We start from the raw sequence: 13,192 nt of genomic DNA on the forward strand, positions 1-13,192 counted from the left end.
TTCCCCTCAAGAAGCCTTTCGCTAAGACAGTTTTTGTGGAATTGGCAAAGTGATATTTGGAAGCCAATAGAGGGCTATGGTGAAAAAGGAAATATCCTCACAGGAAATCTGGAAAGAAGCTTTCTGAGAAACTGCTTAGAGTTCTGTTAATTCATCTCACAGAGTTACATGTGTATTTCGTGCATCTCTTTGCTAGCCTTATTTCTGTGGAATCTGAGAACAGATATTTCAGATCCCTCTGAAGAATATAGGGCCAAAGGAAATATCCTCCGATAACAAAGAGAAAGAAGCTTTCTGAGAAACTTCTTTGTGTTCTGTGAAATCATCTCACAGAGTTACAGCTTTCCCCTCAAGAAGCCTTTCGCTAAGACAGTTCTTGTGGAATAGGCAAAGTGATATTTGGAAGCCTATAGAGGGCTATGGTGAAAAAGGAAATATCCTCAGATGAAATCTGGAAAGAAGCTTTCTGAGAAACTGCTTAGTGTTCTGTTAATTCATCTCACAGAGTTACATGTGTATTTCGTGGATCTCTTTGCTAGCCTTATTTCTGTGGAATCTGAGAACCGATATTTCGGATCCCTTTGAAGACTATAGGGCCAAAGGAAATATCCTCCGATAACAAAGAGAAAGAAGCTTTTTGAGAAACTTCTTTGTGTTCTGTGAAATCGTCTCACAGAGTTACAGCTTTCCCCTCAAGAAGCCTTTCGCTAAGACAGTTCTTGTGGAATAGGCAAAGTGATATTTGAAGCCCATAGAGGGCTACGGTGAAAAAGGAAATATCCTCAGATGAAATCTGGAAAGAAGCTTTCTGAGAAACTGCTTAGTGTTCTGTTAATTCATCTCACAGAGTTACATGTGTATTTCGTGGATCTCTTTGCTAGCATTATTTCTGTGGAATCTGAGAACAGATATTTCGGATCCCATTGATGACTATAGGGCCAAAGGAAATATCCTCCGATAACAAAGAGAAAGAAGCTTTCTGAGAAACTTCTTTGTGTTCTGTGAAATCATCTCACAGAGTTACAGCTTTCCCCTCAAGAAGCCTTTCGCTAAGACAGTTCTTGTGGAATTGGCAAAGTGATATTTGAAAGCCCATAGAGGGCTATGGTGAAAAAGGAAATATCCTCACGCGAAAACTGGAAAGAAGCTTTCTGAGAAACTGCTTAGTGTTCTGTTAATTCATCTCACAGAGTTACATGTGTGTTTCGTGGATCTCTTTGCTAGCCTTTTTTCTGTGGAATCTGAGAACAGATATTTCGGATCCCTTTGAAGACTATAGGGACTAAGGAAATATCCTCCGATAACAAAGAGAAAGAAGCTTTCTGAGAAACTTCTTTGTGTTCTGTGAAATCAACTCACAGAGTTACACCTTTCTCCTCAAGAAGCCTTTCGCTAAGACAGTTCTTGTGGAATAGGCAAAGTGATATTTGGAAGCCCATAGTGGGCTATGGAGAGAAAGGAAATATCCTCCGATGAAATCTGGAAAGAAGCTTTCTGAGAAACTGCTTAGTGTTCTGTTAATTCATCTCACAGAGTTACATGTGTATTTCGTGGATCTCTTTGCTAGCCTTATTTCTGTGGAATCTGAGAACAGATATTTCGGGTCCCATTGATGACTATAGGGCCAAAGGAAATATCCTCCGATAACAAAGAGAAAGAAGCTTTCTGAGAAACTTCTTTGTGTTCTGTGAAATCATCTCACAGAGTTACAGCTTTCCCCTCAAGAAGCCTTTCGCTAAGACAGTTCTTGTGGAATTGGCAAAGTGATATTTGGAAGCCCATAGAGGGCTATGGTGAAAAAGGAAATATCCTCACAGGAAATCTGGAAAGAAGCTTTCTGAGAAACTGCTTAGTGTTCTGTTAATTCATGTCACAGAGTTACATGTGTATTTCGTGCATCTCTTTGCTAGCCTTATTTCTGTGGAATCTGAGAACCGATATTTCGGATCCCTTTGAAGACTATAGGGCCAGAGAAAATATCCTCCGATAACAAAGAGAAAGAAGCTTTCTGAGAAACTTCTTTGTGTTCTGTGAAATCATCTCACAGAGTTTCAGCTTTCCCCTCAAGAAGCCTTTCGCTTACACAGTTCTTATGGAATTGGCAAAGTGATATTTGGAAGCCCATAGAGGGCTATGGAGAAAATGGAAGTATCCTCAGAGGAAATCTGGAAAGAAGATTTCTGAGAAACTTCTTAGAGTTCTGTTAATTCATCTCACAGAGTTACATGTGTATTTCGTGGATCTCTTTGCTAGCCTTATTTCTGTGGTATCTGAGAACCGATATTTCGGATCCCTTTGAAGACTATAGTGCCAAAGGAAATATCCTCCGATAACAAAGAGAAAGAAGCTTTCTGAGAAACTTGTTAGTGTTCTGTGCAATCATCTCACAGAGTTACAGCTTTCCCCTCAAGAAGCCTTTCGCTAAGACAGTTCTTGTGGAATAGGCAAAGTGATATTTGGAAGCCCATAGAAGGCTATGGTGAAAAAGGAAATATCCTCACAGGAAATCTGGAAAGAAGCTTTCTGAGAAACTGTTTAGTGTTCTGTTAATTCATCTCACAGAGTTACATGTGTATTTCGTGCATCTCTTTGCTAGCCTTATTTCTGTGGAATCTGAGAACCGATATTTCTGATCCCTTTGAAGACTATAGGGCCAAAGGAAATATCCTCCGATAACAAAGAGAAAGAAGCTTTCTGAGAAACTTCTTTGTGTTCTGTGAAATCGTCTCACAGAGTTACAGCTTTCCCCTCAAGAAGCCTTTCGCTAAGACAGTTCTTGTGGAATAGGCAAAGTGATATTTGAAGCCCATAGAGGGCTATGGTGAAAAAGGAAATATCCTCAGAGGAAATCTGGAAAGAAGCTTTCTGAGAAACTGCTTAGTGTTCTGTTAATTCATCTCACAGAGTTACATGTGTATTTCGTGGATCTCTTTGCTAGCCTTATTTCTGTGGAATCTGAGAACAGATATTTCGGATCCCTTTGAAGACTATAGGGCCAAAGGAAATATCCTCCCATAACAAAGAGAAAGAAGCTTTCTGAGAAACTTCTTTGTGTTCTGTGAAATCATCTCACAGAGTTACAGCTTTCCCCTCAAGAAGCCTTTCGCTAAGACAGTTCTTGTGGAATTGGCAAAGTGATATTTGGAAGCCCATAGAGGGCTATGGTGAAAAAGGAAGTATCCTCACAGGAAATCTGGAAAGAAGCTTTCTGAGAAACTGCTTAGTGTTCTGTAAATTCTTCTCACAGAATTACATGTGTATTTCGTGGATCTCTTTGCTAGCCTTATTTCTGTGGAATCTGAGAACCGATATTTCGGATCCCTTTGAAGACTATAGGGCCAAAGGAAATATCCTCCGATAACAAAGAGAAAGAAGCTTCCTGAGAAACTTCTTTGTGTTCTGTGATATCGTCTCACAGAGTTACAGCTTTCCCCTCAAGAAGCCTTTCGCTAAGACAGTTCTTGTGGAATAGGCAAAGTGATATTTGAAGCCCATAGAGGGCTATGGTGAAAAAGGAAATATCCTCCGATGAAATCTGGAAAGAAGCTTTCTGAGAAACTGCTTAGTGTTCTGTTAATTCACCTCACAGAGTTACATGTGTATTTCGTGGATCTCTTTGCTAGCCTTATTTCTGTGGAATCTGAGAACAGATATTTCGGATCCCTCTGAAGACTATAGGGCCAAAGGAAATATCCTCCGATAACAAAGAGAAAGAAGCTTTCTGAGAAACTTCTTTGTGTTCTGTGAAATCATCTCACAGAGTTACAGCTTTCCCCTCAAGAAGCCTTTCGCTAAGACAGTTCTTGTGGAATAGGCAAAGTGATATTTGGAAGCCTATAGAGGGCTATGGTGAAAAAGGAAATATCCTCAGATGAAATCTGGAAAGAAGCTTTCTGAGAAACTGCTTAGTGTTCTGTTAATTCATCTCACAGAGTTACATGTGTATTTCGTGGATCTCTTTGCTAGCCTTATTTCTGTGAAATCTGAGAACAGATATTTCGGAACCCTTTGAAGACTATAGAGCCAAAGGAAATATCAAGCCAAAACAAAGAGAAAGAAGCTTTCTGAGAAACTTCTTAGTGTTCTGTGCAATCATCTCACAGAGTTACAGCTTTCCCCTCAAGAAGCCTTTCGCTAAGACAGTTCTTGTGGAATAGACAAAGTGATATTTGGAAGCCCATAGAAGGCTATGGTGAAATAGGAAATATCCTCACAGGAAATCTGGAAAGAAGCTTTCTGAGAAACTGTTTAGTGTTCTGTTAATTCATCTCACAGAGTTACATGTGTATTTCGTGCATCTCTTTGCTAGCCTTATTTCTCTGGAATCTGAGAACCGATATTTCGGATCCCTTTGATGACTATAGGGCCAAAGGAAATATCCTCCGATAACAAAGAGAAAGAAGCTTTCTGAGAAACTTCTTTGTGTTCTGTGAAATCGTCTCACAGAGTTACAGCTTTCCCCTCAAAAAGCCTTTCGCTAAGACAGTTCTTGTGGAATTGGCAAAGTGATATTTGGAAGCCCATAGAGGGCTATGGTGAAAAAGGAAATATCCTCACGGGAAAACTGGAAAGAAGCTTTCTGAGAAACTGATTAGTGTTCTGTTCATTCATCTCACAGAGTTACATGTGTGTTTCGTGGATCTCTTTGCTAGCCTTATTTCTGTGGAATCTGAGAACAGATATTTCGGATCCCTTTGAAGACTATAGGGCCTAAGGAAATATCCTCCGATAACAAAGAGAAAGAAGCTTTCTGAGAAACTTCTTTGTTTTCTGTGAAATCAACTCACAGAGTTACACCTTTCCCCTCAAGAAGCCTTTCGCTAAGACAGTTCTTGTGGAATAGGCAAAGTGATATTTGGAAGCCCATAGTGGGCTATGGTGAGAAAGGAAATATCCTCCGATGAAATCTGGAAAGAAGCTTTCTGAGAAACTGCTTAGTGTTCTGTTAATTCATCCCACAGAGTTACATGTGTATTTCGTGGATCTCTTTGCTAGCCTTATTTCTGTGGAATCTGAGAACAGATACTTCGGGTCCCATTGATGACTATAGGGCCAAAGGAAATATCCTCCGATAACAAAGAGAAAGAAGCTTTCTGAGAAACTTCTTTGTGTTCTGTGAAATCATCTCACAGAGTTACAGCTTTCCCCTTAAGAAGCCTTTCGCTAAGACAGTTCTTGTGTAATTGGCAAAGTGATATTTGGAAGCCCATAGAGGGCTATGGTGAAAAAGGAAATATCCTCACAGGAAATCTGGAAAGAAGCTTTCTGAGAAACTGCTTAGTGTTCTGTTAATTCATCTCACAGAGTTACATGTGTATTTCGTGCATCTCTTTGCTAGCCTTATTTCTGTGGAATATGAGAACCGATATTTCGGATCCCTTTGAAGACTATAGGGCCAGAGGAAATATCCTCCGATAACAAAGAGAAAGAAGCTTTCTGAGAAACTTCTTTGTGTTCTGTGAAATCATCTCACAGAGTTTCAGCTTTCCCCTCAAGAAGCCTTTCGCTTACACAGTTATTATGGAATTGGCAAAGTGATATTTGGAAGCCCATAGAGGGCTATGGAGAAAATGGAAATATCCTCAGATGAAATCTGGAAAGAAGCTTTCTGAGAAACTTCTTAGAGTTCTGTTAATTCATCTCACAGAGTTACATGTGTATTTCGTGCATCTCTTTGCTAGCCTTATTTCTGTGGAATCTGAGAACCGATATTTCGGATCCCTTTGAAGACTATAGGGCCAAAGGAAATATCCTCCGATAACAAAGAGAAAGAAGCTTTCTGAGAAACTTCTTTGTGTTCTGTGAAATCATCTCACAGAGTTACAGCTTTCCCCTCAACAAGCCTTTCGCTAAGACAGTTCTTGTGGAATAGGCAAAGTGATATTTGGAAGCCCATAGAAGGCTATGGTGAAAAAGGAAATAATCTCACAGGAAATCTGGAAAGAAGCTTTCTGAGAAACTGTTTAGTGTTCTGTTAATTCATCTCACAGAGTTACATGTGTATTTCGTGCATCTCTTTGCTAGCCTTATTTCTGTGGAATCTGAGAACCGATATTTCGGATCCCTTTGAAGACTATAGGGCCAAAGGAAATATCCTCCGATAACAAAGAGAAAGAAGCTTTCTGAGAAACTTCTTTGTGTTCTGTGAAATCGTCTCACAGAGTTACAGCTTTCCCCTCAAGAAGCCTTTCGCTAAGACAGTTCTTGTGGAATAGACAAAGTGATATTTGAAGCCCATAGAGGGCTATGGTGAAAAAGGAAATATCCTCAGAGGAAATCTGGAAAGAAGCTTTCTGAGAAACTGCTTAGTGTTCTGTTAATTCATCTCACAGAGTTACATGTGTATTTCGTGGATCTCTTTGCTAGCCTTATTTCTGTGGAATCTGAGAACAGATATTTCGGATCCCTTTGAAGACTATAGGGCCAAAGGAAATATCCTCCCATAACAAAGAGAAAGAAGCTTTCTGAGAAACTTCTTTGTGTTCTGTGAAATCATCTGACAGAGTTACAGCTTTCCCCTCAAGAAGCCTTTCGCTAAGACAGTTCTTGTGGAATTGGCAAAGTGATATTTGGAAGCCCTTAGTGGGCTATGGTGAAAAAGGAAATATCCTCAGATGAAATATGGAAAGAAGCTTTCTGAGAAACTGCTTAGTGTTCTGTTAATTCATCTCACAGAGTTACATGTGTATTTCGTGGATCTCTTTGCTAGCCTTATTTCTGTGGATTCTGAGAACAGATATTTCGGATCCCATTGATGACTACAGGGCCAAATGAAATATCCTCCGATAACAAAGAGAAAGAATCTTTCTGAGAAACTTCTTTGTGTTCTGTGAAATCATCTCACAGAGTTACAGCTTTCCCCTCAAGAAGCCTTTCGCTAAGACAGTTCTTGTGGAATAGGCAAAGTGATATTTGGAAGCCCATAGAGGGCTATGGTGAAAAAGGAAATATCCTCCGATGAAATCTGGAAGGAAGCTTTCTGAGAAACTGCTTAGTGTTCTGTTAATTCACCTAACAGAGTTACATGTGTATTTCGTGGATCTCTTTGCTAGCCTTATTTCTGTGGAATCTGAGAACCGATATTTCGGATCCCTTTGAAGACTATAGGGCCAAAGGAAATATCCTCCGATAACAAAGAGAAAGAAGCTTTCTGAGAAACTTCTTTGTGTTCTGTGAAATCATCTCACAGAGTTACAGCTTTCCCCTCAAGAAGCCTTTCGCTAAGACAGTTCTTGTGGAATTGGCAAAGTGATATTTGGAAGCCCTTAGTGGGCTATGGTGAAAAAGGAAATATCCTCAGATGAAATATGGAAAGAAGCTTTCTGAGAAACTGCTTAGTGTTCTGTTAATTCATCTCACAGAGTTACATGTGTATTTCGTGGATCTCTTTGCTAGCCTTATTTCTGTGGATTCTGAGAACAGATATTTCGGATCCCATTGATGACTACAGGGCCAAATGAAATATCCTCCGATAACAAAGAGAAAGAATCTTTCTGAGAAACTTCTTTGTGTTCTGTGAAATCATCTCACAGAGTTACAGCTTTCCCCTCAAGAAGCCTTTCGCTAAGACAGTTCTTGTGGAATAGGCAAAGTGATATTTGGAAGCCCATAGAGGGCTATGGTGAAAAAGGAAATATCCTCCGATGAAATCTGGAAGGAAGCTTTCTGAGAAACTGCTTAGTGTTCTGTTAATTCACCTAACAGAGTTACATGTGTATTTCGTGGATCTCTTTGCTAGCCTTATTTCTGTGGAATCTGAGAACCGATATTTCGGATCCCTTTGAAGACTATAGGGCCAAAGGAAATATCCTCCGATAACAAAGAGAAAGAAGCTTTCTGAGAAACTTCTTTGTGTTCTGTGATATCGTCTCACAGAGTTACAGCTTTCCCCTCAAGAAGCCTTTCGCTAAGACAGTTCTTGTGGAATAGGCAAAGTGATATTTGAAGCCCATAGAGGGCTATGGTGAAAAAGGAAATATCCTCCGATGAAATCTGGAAAGAAGCTTTCTGAGAAACTGCTTAGTGTTCTGTTAATTCACCTCACAGAGTTACATGTGTATTTCGTGGATCTCTTTGCTAGCCTTATTTCTGTGGAATCTGAGAACAGATATTTCGGATCCCTCTGAAGACTATAGGGCCAAAGGAAATATCCTCCGATAACAAAGAGAAAGAAGCTTTCTGAGAAACTTCTTTGTGTTCTGTGAAATCATCTCACAGAGTTACAGCTTTCCCCTCAAGAAGCCTTTCGCTAAGACAGTTCTTGTGGAATAGGCAAAGTGATATTTGGAAGCCTATAGAGGGCTATGGTGAAAAAGGAAATATCCTCAGATGAAATCTGGAAAGAAGCTTTCTGAGAAACTGCTTAGTGTTCTGTTAATTCATCTCACAGAGTTACATGTGTATTTCGTGGATCTCTTTGCTAGCCTTATTTCTGTGAAATCTGAGAACAGATATTTCGGAACCCTTTGAAGACTATAGGGCCAAAGGAAATATCAAGCCAAAACAAAGAGAAAGAAGCTTTCTGAGAAACTTGTTAGTGTTCTGTGCAATCATCTCACAGAGTTACAGCTTTCCCCTCAAGAAGCCTTTCGCTAAGACAGTTCTTTTGGAATAGACAAAGTGATATTTGGAAGCCCATAGAAGGCTATGGTGAAATAGGAAATATCCTCACAGGAAATCTGGAAAGAAGCTTTCTGAGAAACTGTTTAGTGTTCTGTTAATTCATCTCACAGAGTTACATGTGTATTTCGTGCATCTCTTTGCTAGCCTTATTTCTGTGGAATCTGAGAACCGATATTTCGGATCCCTTTGAAGACTATAGGGCCAAAGGAAATATCCTCCGATAACAAAGAGAAAGAAGCTTTCTGAGAAACTTCTTTGTGTTCTGTGAAATCGTCTCACAGAGTTACAGCTTTCCCCTCAAGAAGCCTTTCGCTAAGACAGTTCTTGTGGAATTGGCAAAGTGATATTTGGAAGCCCATAGAGGGCTATGGTGAAAAAGGAAATATCCTCACGGGAAAACTGGAAAGAAGCTTTCTGAGAAACTGATTAGTGTTCTGTTCATTCATCTCACAGAGTTACATGTGTGTTTCGTGGATCTCTTTGCTAGCCTTATTTCTGTGGAATCTGAGAACAGATATTTCGGATCCCTTTGAAGACTATAGGGCCTAAGGAAATATCCTCCGATAACAAAGAGAAAGAAGCTTTCTGAGAAACTTCTTTGTGTTCTGTGAAATCAACTCACAGAGTTACACCTTTCCCCTCAAGAAGCCTTTCGCTAAGACAGTTCTTGTGGAATAGGCAAAGTGATATTTGGAAGCCCATAGTGGGCTATGGTGAGAAAGGAAATATCCTCCGATGAAATCTGGAAAGAAGCTTTCTGAGAAACTGCTTAGTGTTCTGTTAATTCATCCCACAGAGTTACATGTGTATTTCCTGGATCTCTTTGCTAGCCTTATTTCTGTGGAATCTGAGAACAGATACTTCGGGTCCCATTGATGACTATAGGGCCAAAGGAAATATCCTCCGATAACAAAGAGAAAGAAGCTTTCTGAGAAACTTCTTTGTGTTCTGTGAAATCATCTCACAGAGTTACAGCTTTCCCCTCAAGAAGCCTTTCGCTAAGACAGTTCTTGTGTAATTGGCAAAGTGATATTTGGAAGCCCATAGAGGGCTATGGTGAAAAAGGAAATATCCTCACAGGAAATCTGGAAAGAAGCTTTCTGAGAAACTGCTTAGTGTTCTGTTAATTCATCTCACAGAGTTACATGTGTATTTCGTGCATCTCTTTGCTAGCCTTATTTCTGTGGAATCTGAGAACCGATATTTCGGATGACTTTGAAGACTATAGGGCCAGAGGAAATATCCTCCGATAACAAAGAGAAAGAAGCTTTCTGAGAAACTTCTTTGTGTTCTGTGAAATCATCTCACAGAGTTACAGCTTTCCCCTCAAGAAGCCTTTCTCTAAGACAGTTCTTGTGGAATTGGCAAAGTGATATTTGGAAGCCCATAGAGGGCTATGGTGAAAAAGGAAATATCCTCAGATGAAATCTGGAAAGAAGCTTTCTGAGAAACTGCTTAGTGTTCTGTTAATTCATCTCACAGAGTTACATGTGTATTTCGTGGATCTCTTTGCTAGCCTTATTTCTGTGGAATCTGAGAACAGATATTTCGGATCCCTCTGAAGACTATAGGGCCAAAGGAAATATCCTCCGATAACAAAGAGAAAGAAGCTTTCTGAGAAACTTCTTTGTGTTCTGTGAAATCAACTCACAGAGTTACACCTTTCCCCTCAAGAAGCCTTTCGCTAAGACAGTTCTTGTGGAATAGGCAAAGTGATATTTGGAAGCCCATAGTGGGCTATGGTGAAAAAGGAAATATCCTCCGATGAAATCTGGAAAGAAGCTTTCTGAGAAACTGCTTAGTGTTCTGTTAATTCATCTCACAGAGTTACATGTGTATTTCGTGGATCTCTTTGCTAGCCTTATTTCTGTGGAATCTGAGAACAGATATTTCGGAACCCTTTGAAGACTATAGGGCCAAAGGAAATATCATGCCAAAACAAAGAGAAAGAAGCTTTCTGAGAAACGTCTTTGTGTTCTGTGAAATCATCTCACAGAGTTACAGCTTTCCCCTCAAGAACCCTTTCGCTAACACAGTTCTTGTGGAATTGGCAAAGTTATATTTGGAAGCCCATAGAGGGCTATGGTGAAAATGGAAATATCCTCAGATGAAATCTGGAAAGAAGCTTTCTGAGAAACTGCTTAGTGTTCTGTTAATTAATCTCACAGAGTTACATGTGTACTTCGTGGATCTCTTTGCTAGCCTTATTTCTGTGGAATCTGAGAACAGATATTTCGGATCCCTTTGAAGTCTATAGGGCCAAAGGAAATATCCTCCGATAACAAAGAGAAAGAAGCTTTCTGAGAAACTTCTTTGTGTTCTGTGAAATCATCTCACAGAGTTACAGCTTTCCCCTCAAGAAGCCTTTCGCTAAGACAGTTCTTGTGGAATAGCCAAAGTGATATTTGGAAGCCCTTAGAGGGCTATGGTGAAAAAGGAAATATCCTCCGATCAAATCTGGAAGGAAGCTTTCTGAGAAACTGCTTAGTGTTCTGTTAATTCACCTAACAGAGTTACATGTGTATTTCGTGGATCTCTTTGCTAGACTTATTTCTGTGGAATCTGAGAACCGATATTTCGGATCCCTTTGAAGACTATAGGGCCAAAGGAAATATCCTCCGATAACAAAGAGAAAGAAGCTTTCTGAGAAACTTCATTGTGTTCTGTGAAATCATCTGACAGAGTTACAGCTTTCCCCTCAAGAAGCCTTTCGCTAAGACAGTTCTTGTGGAATTGGCAAAGTGATATTTGGAAGCCCATAGAGGGCTATGGTGAAAAAGGAAGTATCCTCACAGGAAATCTGGAAAGAAGCTTTCTGAGAAACTGCTTAGTGTTCTGTAAATTCATCTCACAGAGTTACATGTGTATTTCGTCCATCTCTTTGCTAGCCTTATTTCTGTGGAATCTGAGAACCGATATTTCGGATCCCTTTGAAGACTATAGGGCCAAAGGAAATATCCTCCGATAACAAAGAGAAAGAAGCTTTCTGAGAAACTTCTTTGTGTTCTGTGAAATCGTCTCACAGAGTTACAGCTTTCCCCTCAAGAAGCCTTTCGCTAAGACAGTTCTTGTGGAATAGGAAAAGTGATATTTGAAGCCCATAGAGGGCTATGGTGAAAAAGGAAATATCCTCCGATGAAATCTGGAAAGAAGCTTTCTGAGAAACTGCTTAGTGTTCTGTTAATTCACCTCACAGAGTTACATGTGTATTTCGTGGATCTCTTTGCTAGCCTTATTTCTGTGGAATCTGAGAACCGATATTTCGGATCCCTTTGAAGACTATAGGGCCAAGGGAAATATCCTCCGATAACAAAGAGAAAGAAGCTTTCTGAGAAACTTCTTTGTGTTCTGTGAAATCATCTCACAGAGTTACAGCTTTCCCCTCAAGAAGCCTTTCGCTAAGACAGTTCTTGTGGAATAGGCAAAGTGATATTTGGAAGCCCATAGAAGGCTATGGTGAAAAAGGAAATATCCTCACAGGAAATCTGGAAAGAAGCTTTCTGAGAAACTGTTTAGTGTTCTGTTAATTCATCTCACAGAGTTACATGTGTATTTCGTGCATCTCTTTGCTAGCCTTATTTCTGTGGAATCTGAGAACCGATATTTCGGATCCCTTTGAAGACTATAGGGCCAAAGGAAATATCCTCCGATAACAAAGAGAAAGAAGCTTTCTGATAAACTTCTTTGTGTTCTGTGAAATCGTCTCACAGAGTTACAGCTTTCCCCTCAAGAAGCCTTTCGCTAAGACAGTTCTTGTGGAATAGGCAAAGTGATATTTGAAGCCCATAGAGGGCTATGGTGAAAAAGGAAATATCCTCAGATGAAATCTGGAAAGAAGCTTTCTGAGAAACTGCTTAGTGTTCTGTTAATTCATCTCACAGAGTTACATGTGTATTTCGTGGATCTCTTTGCTAGCCTTATTTCTGTGGAATCGGAGAACAGATATTTCGGATCCCTTTGAAGACTATAGGGCCAAAGGAAATATCCTCCCATAACAAAGAGAAAGAAGCTTTTGGGGAAACTTCTTTGTGTTCTGTGAAATCATCTCACAGAGTTACAGCTTTCCCCTCAAGAAGCCTTTCGCTAAGACAGTTCTTGTGGAATTGGCAAAGTGATATTTGGAAGCCCTTAGAGGGCTTTGGTGAAAAAGGAAATATCCTCAGATGAAATCTGGAAAGAAGCTTTCTGAGAAACTGCTTAGTGTTCTGTTAATTCATCTCACAGAGTTACATGTGTATTTCGTGGATCTCTTTGCTAGCCTTATTTCTGTGGAATCTGAGAACAGATATTTCAGAACCCTTTGAAGACTATAGGGCCAAAGGAAATATCATGCCAAAACAAAGAGAAAGAAGCTTTCTGAGAAACCTCTTTGTGTTCTGTGAAATCATCTCACAGAGTTACAGCTTTCCCCTCAAGAAGCCTTTCGCTAACACAGTTCTTGTGGAATTGGCAAAGTGATATTTGGAAGCCCATAGAGGGCTATGGTGAAAATTGAAATATCCTCAGATGAAATCTGGAAAGAAGCTTTCTGAGAAACTGCTTAGTGTTCTGTTAATTCACCTCACAGAGT

The sequence above is a fragment of the Macaca fascicularis genome, chromosome 9 (assembly GCF_037993035.2).
Source record: "Macaca fascicularis isolate 582-1 chromosome 9, T2T-MFA8v1.1".
NCBI classification, from domain to species: domain Eukaryota; kingdom Metazoa; phylum Chordata; class Mammalia; order Primates; family Cercopithecidae; genus Macaca; species Macaca fascicularis.